This window comes from Orcinus orca, chromosome 11 (assembly GCF_937001465.1).
Source record: "Orcinus orca chromosome 11, mOrcOrc1.1, whole genome shotgun sequence".
NCBI classification, from domain to species: Eukaryota; Metazoa; Chordata; class Mammalia; order Artiodactyla; family Delphinidae; genus Orcinus; species Orcinus orca.
This window is the reverse complement of record NC_064569.1, coordinates 13,098,821-13,111,249: the sequence shown is the minus strand read 5'-3', so window position 1 is coordinate 13,111,249 and position 12,429 is coordinate 13,098,821. Positions and strand designations below refer to the sequence as shown.

General features: G+C 36.9%; 1 protein-coding gene across 1 annotated transcript in view; it reads right to left on the bottom strand.

Moving 5' to 3' along the window:
- Nucleotides 1-11,136, bottom strand: part of MGST1 (microsomal glutathione S-transferase 1) — a 34,618-nt gene extending 23,482 nt beyond the window's left edge. The window contains exons 1-2 of the mRNA XM_049695111.1: nt 11,015-11,136; nt 5,884-6,000 (exon numbers count right to left, since the gene is read on the bottom strand). The gene's annotated coding sequence lies outside the window, so the exon portion shown is untranslated. The remainder of the gene's footprint in view (nt 1-5,883; nt 6,001-11,014) is intronic.
- Between the last annotated feature and the right edge of the window lie 1,293 nt (nt 11,137-12,429).

The following is a 12,429-nucleotide window of genomic DNA, read 5'->3' as shown; positions in this document are numbered from 1 at the left end:
TCAATGAATGGAGCTGGAACAAACGGAGAGCCATATGGAAAAAAAAGGAACTTCAACCCCCAGCTCACACCATACACAAAAATAGTTCAAGGTGGATCATAGACCTAAAGGCTAACACTATAAAGCTTCTACAACAAAACGTAGGAAAATATCTTCATGACCTTGGAGTAGGCAAAGATTTCTTAGGCCAGACACAAAAAGCATTATCCGTAAGAGAAAAAAAAAGATAAATTGGACTTTATCAAAATTAAGAATTCTGCTCATCAAAAGACATCATTAAGAAGATGAATAGGCAAACTACAGTCTGGGAGAAAATATTCTCAATACGTTTATCTAACAAAGAACTTGTATGCCAAATATATAAAGAATACCTATAACAATAATTAGGAGACAAAATATATAATTAAAAATAGAAAAAGTATGCAAAAGATTTGAACAGACACTTCACAAAAGAACATATCTGAATGGTTAAGAAGCATATGCAAAGGTGTCCAGTGGCATTAGTCTTCAGAGATATTTAGTCAGATAACAATGAGATACTCACATGGGTCTCTTTCGGGGCTCATTGTTTTATTCCTTAGCTCTATTTTTCTATCACTGAACCAATGCACTGTCTTAATTATTAATTACATAATTAGTAAGACAAGTCTTTTCAGCTAGTTTTTGAGGAGAGTCTTGGCTATCCTTAACCCTTTCGTTGAAGTTTCATGAACAATTCCTGATCATGATTTTGATTACATTTTGAGATAAACCTAAGTTAGCCATGAAGCTTTAGTTTTTTAATATATTGCTGGGTTCACTTTGCTGTTAATTTTGGTTTGGAGTTTGCATCTTGGTTCATGGATGAGATTAGCCTGTAGTTTTCTGGGTTTTTATACTGTCCTTGTCTAGTTTTGGTATCAAGTTATACCAGCCGCACAGAGTGTGTTGGGAGTGTTCACCCTTTTTCTATTATTTTAAGAGTTTGTATAAAGGTTTGGATAATCTGTTTCTTGACTATTCTATAGAGTTTACCTGTAAAGCCCTCTGGACCTCATGTTTCCCTTTGGGTAGGATTTTTTTTTTAACTAACAGTCCAGATTTTTAAATGGTTATTGAAGAGAATTCAGTCTTTTTCTTTGTGGGTCAGTTTTGGAAAGTTATATTTTCTAAGCAGTTTATTACTATGAGGTTATTATAATGTTTTCCTCATCTTTTTAATGTTTGCTGCATCAGTAGTTAGGGTCCCATTTTATTCATAATAGAATTTATTTGTGCTTTCTCTTCTTTCTTGATCAATTTTTGGCTTTGTGATCCTTTCTATTAAATGTTTATTTCACGTTTCATTACTTTACGCTTCCCTCTTTTACTTCCTTCCTTCCTTCAAATATCTTTGTATTATTCTATAGCTCTCTTTTTGACTTGTTTCTTTGTTCATTGATATTTTTACTTTTTGCTCCTTCCTCATAATATAATTGAATTCAAGTTATAAATATCCATCAAAAAAAATCACAATGAGACATTTCTTCCCAAACATTAGGATGGCAAGAATTGAAAACACAGACAAGATCAAATACTGACAAGGGTGTGAAGCAAATGGGATTCTCACATGTTGCCTGTGAGAGTAAAAAAATGGGATCCCCACACTAGGAAAACTGTCTTGTAGTTTCTTATAAAGATAAACTTAGACCTAGGCTATAATCCAACATTTCCACTCTGAGGAATAACTCAAGGGAAAAGAGGACATTTAGACACAAAAAGGATTGTTTAAGAATTTCTTTGCTGCTTTATATGCAATTGCCCCAAATTGGGAAAACCTAAATGTCCATCAGCAGAAGAATGGGAAAACAAACTGTGGTATATACATATAAAACACTACCTACAGCACAATTTAAAAATAATAATAGACTACAGATACACACAATAACATGACTAAGTCTCAACACTATGTGAAGCAAAAAGAAAATGAGACACAAAGGAGTATATACTCTATGATTCATTTATATGAAGTTCAAAAACAGGCAAACTAATCTATGATAACAGCAATGAGAAACGTGGTTGTTTCTAGTGGGATAAGGGTGATAATTAGCTGGAAAGGAGCATAAGAAAACTTTCTGGAGTGATGAAAATGTTCAGGATATTAGTTACATGCAAGTATACATTTGTCAAAACCATTGAACTGTATACTTAAAATCTGTGCACTTCACTGTATACTAATTAAACCTCAACAACAGATTATTTTTTTAAAAACTCATGAACTCTATGGAAAGTGGCCATGAGCTAAGTTTAAAATAATTACATATCCATCTCTAACAATTCTGTCTTAATACTGGATTGAAAGTGTTGAAGGTAAATATATTATGGCAGAGTCTGTGAAATTCCTGGTTTATTTTCTGTGTTTCTCCCTCTTCTAAGGAAACGATAGATATTGCTGTTTGTTATTCCCAGAAGAGGGATACTCTTAAGTGCAATTGTCTGCCGGGGGTTAAGAAGGACATCATCCCTTGCATTCAAGCAGCAATACCTAATCTGGCCAAGATTCTCTGGCAAATGTTTCGGGCAACATGGAGAGATAACTCTTCGTTTGTAGGACTGATGTTCACTTTTCCTGCATGCACCACTATACTGATTCACAGGCCCTACTACGGGTCCAGGGTAGGCATCCCAACACTCCAGCCACAAAAATTCAGTCCTATATACACTTAGGTTAACTTAATCAAGCCCTTCAGTGTAGATGATATATTGGATGTAGATATTCAAACACTGAATTGACAGAAGCAAACCTGAAAATATTATTTCAAGTTTAGAAAACAAGCAGTAGGCACCATTTGCTATCTCCATAACTGCTTTCGTGTTTTTGACGTCATGTAAGTTAACTGACAACAATCACCAGGACATACTAATAAAAGTTACCATGGTTTCTATCATGGGGGTTCTTTTAAAAATATTAGAGCCTTCCGTATGCTGAGAGAAATCACTTGGCAAATCTCGTAGAACCTATTTTTTTCTGCCAAGCCTGCTTAAAATTCTTCTTTTTCTCAGTTTTGATTTAGTAACTTCAGATCTCTGCATTATGTTGTGTTTTGCACGGAGCTATTGACTTCAGCTAAGGAACCGTGAACAGTAATTATTTTGCGTGACTAAGCGCTGGTACACCATCGTCAGACAGGCACTTTACAGTACCACTAGTTTCAAAATTTAGAACAGAACTGTCAAACAAGCAAATGCCTACACCAAAGACTTCTATTTTCAAGCTACGGGCATGAGTTCTATGATGTGCAATAATAGAGTGAATCCTTGTGTTCTCGTGAAAGCTCCTCATTTGACAGTCCTGGAAACGAAAGCCTGTTTCTTTCTAGAACAGATATATCAGTGGTAGCAACAGTACAAGTTTTCAAGCAGGGCTGAGGTACGGCATGAGCGGTAGGAAAGGGAGACTCCAGGCACTGAGATTATTAAATGTTTTTAAGAAGGACTGGTTTTAGGGTGAGCAGAGAACAATTTGCCCTGAACTGAGAGCATCTGATTTGGTTCATCTTGGGTGCACATCTTTCCAATTATTCCAGAGAACTTTTATGGAGTTATCAATTTATACCCACTAAAATTTTTTATCCTAGAAATAATATAAATCTAATTCAAATATTTCTCAACATTGTACAAAGCTCAAGAATGGAGCATGTGACAGTAAACATTCATAGACAGGGGCATATATTTTATATAAATTAAATGTCTTATACCTTTTCAGTACAACCAGGTATGGTCTATCAGGAACGAAGGGCCAAACGATTTCTGTTTATAAAGTTAACTTGTAATCCCTTTAAAATTTTATAACACCTCAGTTTTTTTCTCTCGTCTTTTCTTCTACTGATAATTTGCTTCTTAAAAGAACACTTTAGAACAAGTATTAGCTTCTTGCATAGATTAGGAAACCGAAGAACAGACATTAATGACCTTGAAATGGCATATGGCAATTAAAAAGTAAAAGGGAGGGACTTCCTTGGTGGCGCAGTGGTTAAGAATCCGCCTGCCAATGCAGGGCACATGGGTTCAAGCCCTCATCTGGGAAGATCCCACATGCCGCGGAGCAACTAAGCCCGTGTGCTACAACTACTGAGCCTGCACTCTGGAGCCCACAAGCCACAGCTACTGAAGCCTGTGTGTCACAACTACTGAAGCCCACGCGCCTAGAGCCCGTGCTCCACAATAAGAGAAGCCACCGCAGTGAGAACCGTGCACTGCAACGAAGAGTAGCCCCCGCTCACCACAACTAGAGAAAGCCCACGCACAGCAACAAAGACCCTACGCAGCCTAAATAAATAAATAAATGAACGAATAAATAAATTAAATAAATAAATAAAATAAAGGGGAGGGTGGGAACATGGCTAAGATGCCACACAGATGCCTCTGTCTTTATTTTACATTTAAGTATTTAACTTAATATTAAAATATGTTAAATATTTCCTTTTTATTGGCCCAGACAAGTGTTCAGTCTCTCCAAAATTAATTCATACTACTAGATTTATTATTGCTGATTTATAAATCAGAATTCAATTTATTAGGTAAAAAAGGAGAGTTGTTCCTTTCCACTGATCAGATAGTCATATCTTCTTTACAAAATGCTCCCTTCCTAGGTGGAAAACCAAATGGGAAATAATAAATTGTCCAGAACAAAAGAAATACCTCATCCAGGCTATAGTAGAATTGGAGAATTATCTCAGGTTCCCTTCAGAGGATACCTTTCCAGTAACCACAGAAATAACACCAGAATTTTTAAACTGGATTCTCCAATTTTAGCCTTTCCCTACTAGTATAGCCTACCCAGCACTGCCTGTTGACGCACAACTGTGATCAATCCACTCTTCTAGAAACTTGTAGTAGAACTTAAGAAACAATGATTTCCACCAACAGTGCCCTTCCTTATCTCTTGTAACAGTCTTTATTTTAATATCTTTTTTATCTGATACTAGTATTGCTACTCCAGCTTTCTTTTGATTTCCATTTGCTTGGAATATCTTTTTCCATCCCTTCACTTTCAGTCTGTATGTGTCCCTAGGTCTGAAGTGGGTCTCTTGTAGACAGCATATATATGGGTCTTATTTTTGTAGCCAGTCTGTATCTTTTGGTTGGGGCATTTAAGAAAACCATAATTCAGAAAAGAGACATGTACCACAATGTCCACTGCAGCACTATTTACAATAGCCAGGACGTGGAAGCAACCTAAATGTCCATCGACAGATGAATGGATAAAGAAGATGTGGCACATATATACAATGGAATATTACTCAGCCATAAAAAGAAATGAAATTGAGTTATTTGTAGTGAGGTGGATGGACCTAGAGTCTGTCATACAGACTGAAGTAAGTCAGAAAGAGAAAAACAAATGCCATATGCTAACACATATATATGGAATCTAAAAAATATGGTACTGATGAAACTAGTGGCGGGGCAGGAATAACGATACAGACATAGAGAATGGACTGGAGGACACGGGCGGTGGGGAAGGGTAAGCTGGGGTGAAGTGAGAGAGTGGCATGGACATATATACACTACCAAATGTAAAATAGATAGCTAGTGGGAAGTAGCTGCATAGCACAGGGAGATCAGCTTGGTGCTTTGCGACGACTTAGAGGGGTGGGATAGGGAGGGTGGGAGGGACGTTCAAGAGGGAGGGGATATGGGGATATATGTATACATATAGTTGATTCACTTTGTTGTACAACAGAAACTAACACAACATTGTAAAGCAATTATACTCCAATAAAGACGTAAAAAAAATCAATCAATAAACAAGGAAAAAAAAAAGAAACAATGATTTCAACTGATCTGTCTTTCCAATCTCATCTGTAAGATGCATCAGATTGGATGACAGTTAAAGTACTTAGGAAATGGGATGAGTCTTCTTACCTGGTTTGGTCAACTTCTATGGCATCAAAATCTTGACAGTGACAGTGAGGTCAACTGTACGTGCACCCACTTATAACAGTACCCAAAAGAGTAAGTACGTGTAACTCAAGTTTCTCTCTGTGAAAAGAGTATGAAAATCACTAAACAGACGTTTTGAAAATAAACAATACATCTTAGTACACAAATAAAAATTGTGAAATTCGTATTAGGGAAAGTTTGCAATTTTACGATTTCCAGACACCCTCAGAAGTTGGCAAATAAAAAAAGAGAGAGGGTTTAAATAGTTCTATGTGAGATAGAAGAGACATGAAAAGCAGTCAGGCTTACTAGAGCAGAAACCTTACAAACCAGGGCCAGAAGGTGAGCAGGAACAGTTAGGAGAAGGATGGAGAAAGAGAGAAAGTGGCTAGTGAAAAAGAGGAACTTCACAGGGAGAAGAGACATAGCTAATGAGGATTTTCAAATGAGGATTCTAAGCATAGTATGTAATGTAACCCTCCTCTTCTTTTCCCATCAGTCTTCAGTGAAGTACCCAACCCTCTGAAGACTTAAGGAATTGGTTTTTCGTCAGGAACTCATGAGAGGTACTAAGCTGGGCTCCAGCTAACAAGTTGAGAATGTAGATGCCTCCTGAGCACAGCCATGTCTTGGTTAAACAACTAATATACAATGAACACACCGCAGGCTCTGATCACAGTGCCAGTTCCCCCTTGGGGAGAAACTGGCAGTCTTTGGATTCAATAGCTCAATAACGCAATAACTTGCTTCAGAATGGACTTTTCCCCTACATGTTCTACTCTGTTTTTGTCCAGTAAAACCTATGCTGCATCTTGTTTTGGAAACCTTATTGTGAAGTCTCAGTCTTTACTTGGACACTTGCTCACAGTGCAGTCTATATATATGCAAGTCTGTATATGACGTCTATGGAAAGTGCTGACTGGCTGCAGGCAATAACGGTCTCCATGTCCTCCATCTCTTTGTAAGATCAATGACCCTCTATTCTGCTACTCACACAGCATAGGAAAGATAGGGGTGGGGTTTAAACCCCTATTAAGATGAAAGTGTTGCTTCCTGCTTCACATGAGATCTGAAAAGAGATTGCTCTACATTGGCGGTGACAGGACACTTTATGTCAACTCTATGAAGTTTCCATCCCCCATCATCTCTGTCAGCAGTGGTTTAGGAACGCCAAACTATTTTAATAGCTTATGGGGCCAGTATACAAACTCTTTGAGGTATAGTTGATGTACAATATTATATATCTTTCAGATGTACAAGGTAATGATTCACAATTTTAAAATAGTTATTATAAAATAATTAACTGTTCCCGCTGAACTACTGGCCCTGGTTTCTAAGGTTTCTACTCTAGTAAACCTCTCTTCTTTTTACGTTTCTTCTATCTCACATAGAACTATTTAAACCCTCTCTCTTTTTTATTTGCCAACTTTTTTTGAGGGTGTCTGGGAATCATAAAATAGAAAACTTTCCCTAATACGAATTTCACAATTTTTATTCTTGAACTAAGATGTACTGTTTATTTTCAAAATGTCTGTTTAGTGATTTTCATACTCTTTTCACAGAGAGAAACTTGAATTATACATAAGTACTCTTTTGGGTACTGTTATAGTTATTATAAAATATTAGCTATATTCCCTGTATTGTACTATATAACCCTGTAGCTTATTTATTTTACACATGGTAGTTTGTACCTCTTAATCCCCTACCCCTATGTTGCCCCTCCCCTCTTCCCTCTCCACTGGTAACCACTGGTTAGTTCTCTGTATCTGTGAGTCTGTTTCTTTTTTGTTATATTTACCAGTTTGTTTTGTTTTCTTAATTCCACATATAATTGATATCATACAGTATTTGTCTTTCAACTTATTTCACTTAGCATAATACCCTCCAAGTTCTCCATCCATGTAGTTGCAAATGGCAAAATTTCATTCTTTTTTATGGCCAAGTAGTATTCCATTGTGTGTGTGTGTGTATATATATATATATATATATATATATATATATATATATATAATACCACTTATTCTTTATCCATTCATCTGTTGATGGACACTTAGGTTGCTTCCATACATTGGCAATTGTAAATAATGCTGCTATCTTAACTGTACAGGCATACTTTGCAGATATTCCAGGTTCAGTTCCAGACCACCACAATAAAGTGAATATCACAGTAAAGAAAGTCATAGAAATTTTTTGGTTTCCCATGGCAAGTAAAAGTTATATTTGCACTATACGTAGTCTCTTTAATGTGCAAAGCATTATGTTCAAAAAAATAATGTACATACCTTTAAAAAATACTTTATTGCTAAAAAATGCTAACCATCATAAAAGTCTTTAGCGAGTTGTAATCTTTTTGCTGGTGCAGTCTTTAAAATATTGTGAGAATTATCAAAATGTGACACAGAGACACGAAGTGAGCAAATGCTGGTGGAAAGATGGCGCTGATAGACTTTCTCAATGCAGGGTTGCCGCAAACCTTCAACTTGTAAAAAGCACAGTGTCTGTTAAGTGCAATAAAATGAGATCTGCCTGTGTATGAAATCCCAAGCCAGGCAGAGAAAGCAGAGACTAGGGGGACAGTCTAGATGGATTGTCTACTCTGGGGTTTGTCAATTGACACTGGTTCCCCCCATTTCCATTGCAATACCCTCTGTTGACTTATCTGAGAATATCTTCTCTCTCACATCAGTCTATCTGAAATCCATAGAGCTTCTTGTTTTGAAGCTTTTACCTAGGTAAAAGTGATTTCATTTCTGCTGAACTCTTGCAGCAGATTATATTTACCTCCTTTATAGTATGTTTACATTAAACTGTAATTTAATTACTTCTGTATTTTAACACTCCTACTAGTCTACTCTTACTCACCTTTAAATGTACGGTATATAAATGTACAGAGCCCTAAGTTTGTTGAAAAACATTGTGCCTGTGTGCACGCACACACACACAAACACAAAAAGACCAGAAGAAAATAAACTAAATGGTGATAGTTATTTTCCCTGGCTTAAAGTCATCCATATGATTTCCATTTTCTTCCTTATACTTCTCTTTATTGTTGAAAGTGTCCATCATAACATGTATTACTTTTTAACGTAAAATACAATAATAAATATATTTGATCAGAAATCCAAATATTTGATTAGTTCCTTTGGCCAAAGACACTTTAGGCCCTTTATTTCACAAGACGCTCTCAAGTGATATCAATAAAACCCCAATCACTTATCATCTAGGGTTATTTGCCAGAAGGATAAAGAATCCTATTAGTTCATATCATGAAAACAGACTCTAGTAGCATCTGCTCAAGTGGTTTTCAAACTGTTCTTTTCAGTAGAATTCTATTTTCAAGAGAAATCTTACATAGAACCTTAATATCTAGAATAATTGACAGCAAGGTGCAGGTTTCTCAAATGGTCTGAAGTCTTTAGTAATTGGAGCAAATATGCACTTACTTGGTTAGAAAATCCCTGAATCACCCCTTGGAAACTTAGGGTTCATCTAGTCCAACCCTCTCATTTTACCAGAGAGGAAATTGAGGCACAGAGAGGTTATAATTCCTGTCCAAGACCAATCAGCTAGTAACTAGAACCTACATGTTCTAAGTCTAAGGTTCTGGCTCTTATATCATACGGTCCTGAATCTTGTTTGGGATTATTTTAGAGCATTACATTTATCTGACCTAACTCCAGATTGTGACGTACATCCAAGTGAGTCCTTACCCTCTGCTTACACCCTAGTCTCAATGTCTAAAGTCCTGCTTTCATTTCAGACCCCAGGGAAGCTTTCCCTGTCAAGAACTTCTCTCACCAAATGGCTATTTGCTGACTTCCCAGGGCTTGTTCTCAATGCCTGGTCTGTTATCGGACCATGTGCTCTTCACTACATTGCTCCTCCTTTGACAGACTGATGATGTGTCTGAACCTAAAAGTATTGACATCTTTTCTGTCTATTCCACATTTGGCCTGATTTTACAGTTGAAAGCACTCCAGTCTCCACGTGCCTATCTCTAAATTCACCATTCCAGGCTGAGCAATACATCTAGATCTTCCTCCATTCTGTTTTCTCTTTCTTGCCCAACCCATATGTCAAATCCTTGAGTATGTTCTATCTTGGTCTTACAAATTGGAGTAGTACATCTCTCTCTCTCTCTTTTTCTTTCAGGGACACGAGTCTACAGGGTAATGACATAAGACAACAAATGACTAAGTGCTCAAATGAGTAGAACAGGCAATACCAGCTTCGCTGGTTTAGAAAAGGAAAGTTCAATCTGGGTTAAAACAGGAAAATGCTTTTGAAGAAGACAGCACTTTTTGGTACCATTGGATAGACAGTTAGGAGGGGGACAATGTGAGCCAAAGAACAGTCTGAAATACAGCGAGATTGACCAGGATTAAGAAAAATGTTGTAGAGGAGATTTGTGAAAGGTTATTTTTTGCGGGAATTAAAATGAATTCTTTTACAGAGTACATTAAAATAATTTTAGTCACCAATCCTTCAAAAAATTCTGGTTTAGATGTATGGCCACATCCTTCCCTTTATTTATTATCATTAAGTGGTCTTAAGTGAAACCATGAAGTAGGCAATAGTTCATCTGGCAGAAAAGGTCAGCCAGGCTTATCTTTGAACCTAGAAATACATGAAAATGTCTGCATTGCTTTCCTGGATCTAATAGTCAGTGGCCACAGTCCTTTTGTGATAAATCATGGTAACTGCCTACAACCTGAGGTTGATCTCAGAAAGTTTGGGCTCCTTCCCTGCCTAACTTCTCTGTATATATTTGTTAGAACTTTTTATGTTAGAAGTATCAGAATGCCCAACTCAAATCCAATTAAAAGGGATTTATTAACTCACAAAACTGGGTAGTCCACAGGTATATCTAGTTTCCATAAGGAAACTTGGATCAAGTTTCATAAAATAAAATTGGGATGTCTCTCTTTCACTCTGCTCTGCTTCCTTGCTGTTGGCTGAATTCCAGGCAACATTTCCCCTCATGCTTTCAAGATAGTCCTGTCTCTGGAAACACATTAAGTCACAAGGTAAACATTCTTGTCCCTAATTGGTTTCAACAGAGTCAAATATCCATCTCGGAAATTGTATAGATGAAATACACTGCATGACTTACACTGGTTATGTCAACTTGGAAGATGTTTTCGAATGAGATTAATATTTAAATTGGTGAACCTTGAATAAGCAGATTATCCTCCATAATGTAGGTGGGCCTCATCCAATCAGTTGAAGACCTGAATAGAACAAAAAAATTGGCCTCTCAGAGCAAGAAAGACTCCTTCAGTTGACTGCCTTTGGTCTTCATCTGCACCATCGGTCTCCTGGGTCTCCAAGCTGCCAGCCCACACTGAAGATTTTGGGCTTCCCGGCCTCCATCATCACATGAGCCAGGCATTTATAATAACCCTATCTATCTATCCATCTATCTATCATCTATCTATCTACATCACCTATCTATCATCTATCTATCTACATCATCTATCTATCATCTATCTATCTACCTATTTGTCATCTATCTATCTATCCTACTGTGTCTCTAGAGAACTCTGACTAGTACAACCACTGAGTGGCTCCTTATAAGACAATGAACAAATATCCACTGAGACTTAGCAATTTTCTATGACCTTTGGTCTCATTTCTGAGACCAAGTGACTGGCTTTGAATCTCAGTTCAGCTTTTTGTTAGCTATACAACCAGTAAGTTACCTGACCCCTCTGTTCCTTATTTTCTCCTTCTCTGTTCCTCATTTAAAGATAATAGCACCTACCTCACAGCATTGTTGTGGTGATAAAAAAATAAAGAAATACATGTTAAATGATTTAAACAGGGCCAAGAACATAGAAATTATTCTATTATGTTACTAAATATTATTATTATCTTCATCATCATCATCATCACCTCATTTGATCCCTACTTCTTCCTCCCCATTTACTGGGTTTTCAGTTTTTCCATATTATATTATCCAGGACTCTCAACTGAACTTTCCTGGCCTAGTTTTTTCAGGCTCCTTCTGGCTCTTCTATCAGAATTTACTCATGCCAAGAAGTTATTCATCAATGCATTCTTTCTATAATTTACAAAGCTGAACAGACAGCCTAGAATCACAGATTTTTAGAACTCATGGAGATCACCTAGTCCCACGGGTTACAAAGTAGGGTGCACAGGAACCTTAATATCTTGATTCAATCCTGAGGGGAAAGTATTCGGAGTTATATTTTTAGTGTAAAATTTAAGAAAAAAATAAGCTCATTATTTAATGAATGGATTCACAATAGTATATATATGACTTACCATAAATATGTATTAGGCTGTAAATGCTCCAAGATTTTTTTTTAACTAATAGAACAGTATAATCAAAAAAGTTGAGAGATCAGTGATCTGACCTATTCCTCTTACTTCACAGAGGAGGCAAGTGACTCCAGAGAATGGAGCAACTTACCCAAGATCTCAACTGTGAGTAGAAAAACCTGGTTGTCCATGGGAGACAGTGTGAGATGCCCAGAGCTAAATTACTTAACCCCACTGGATCTC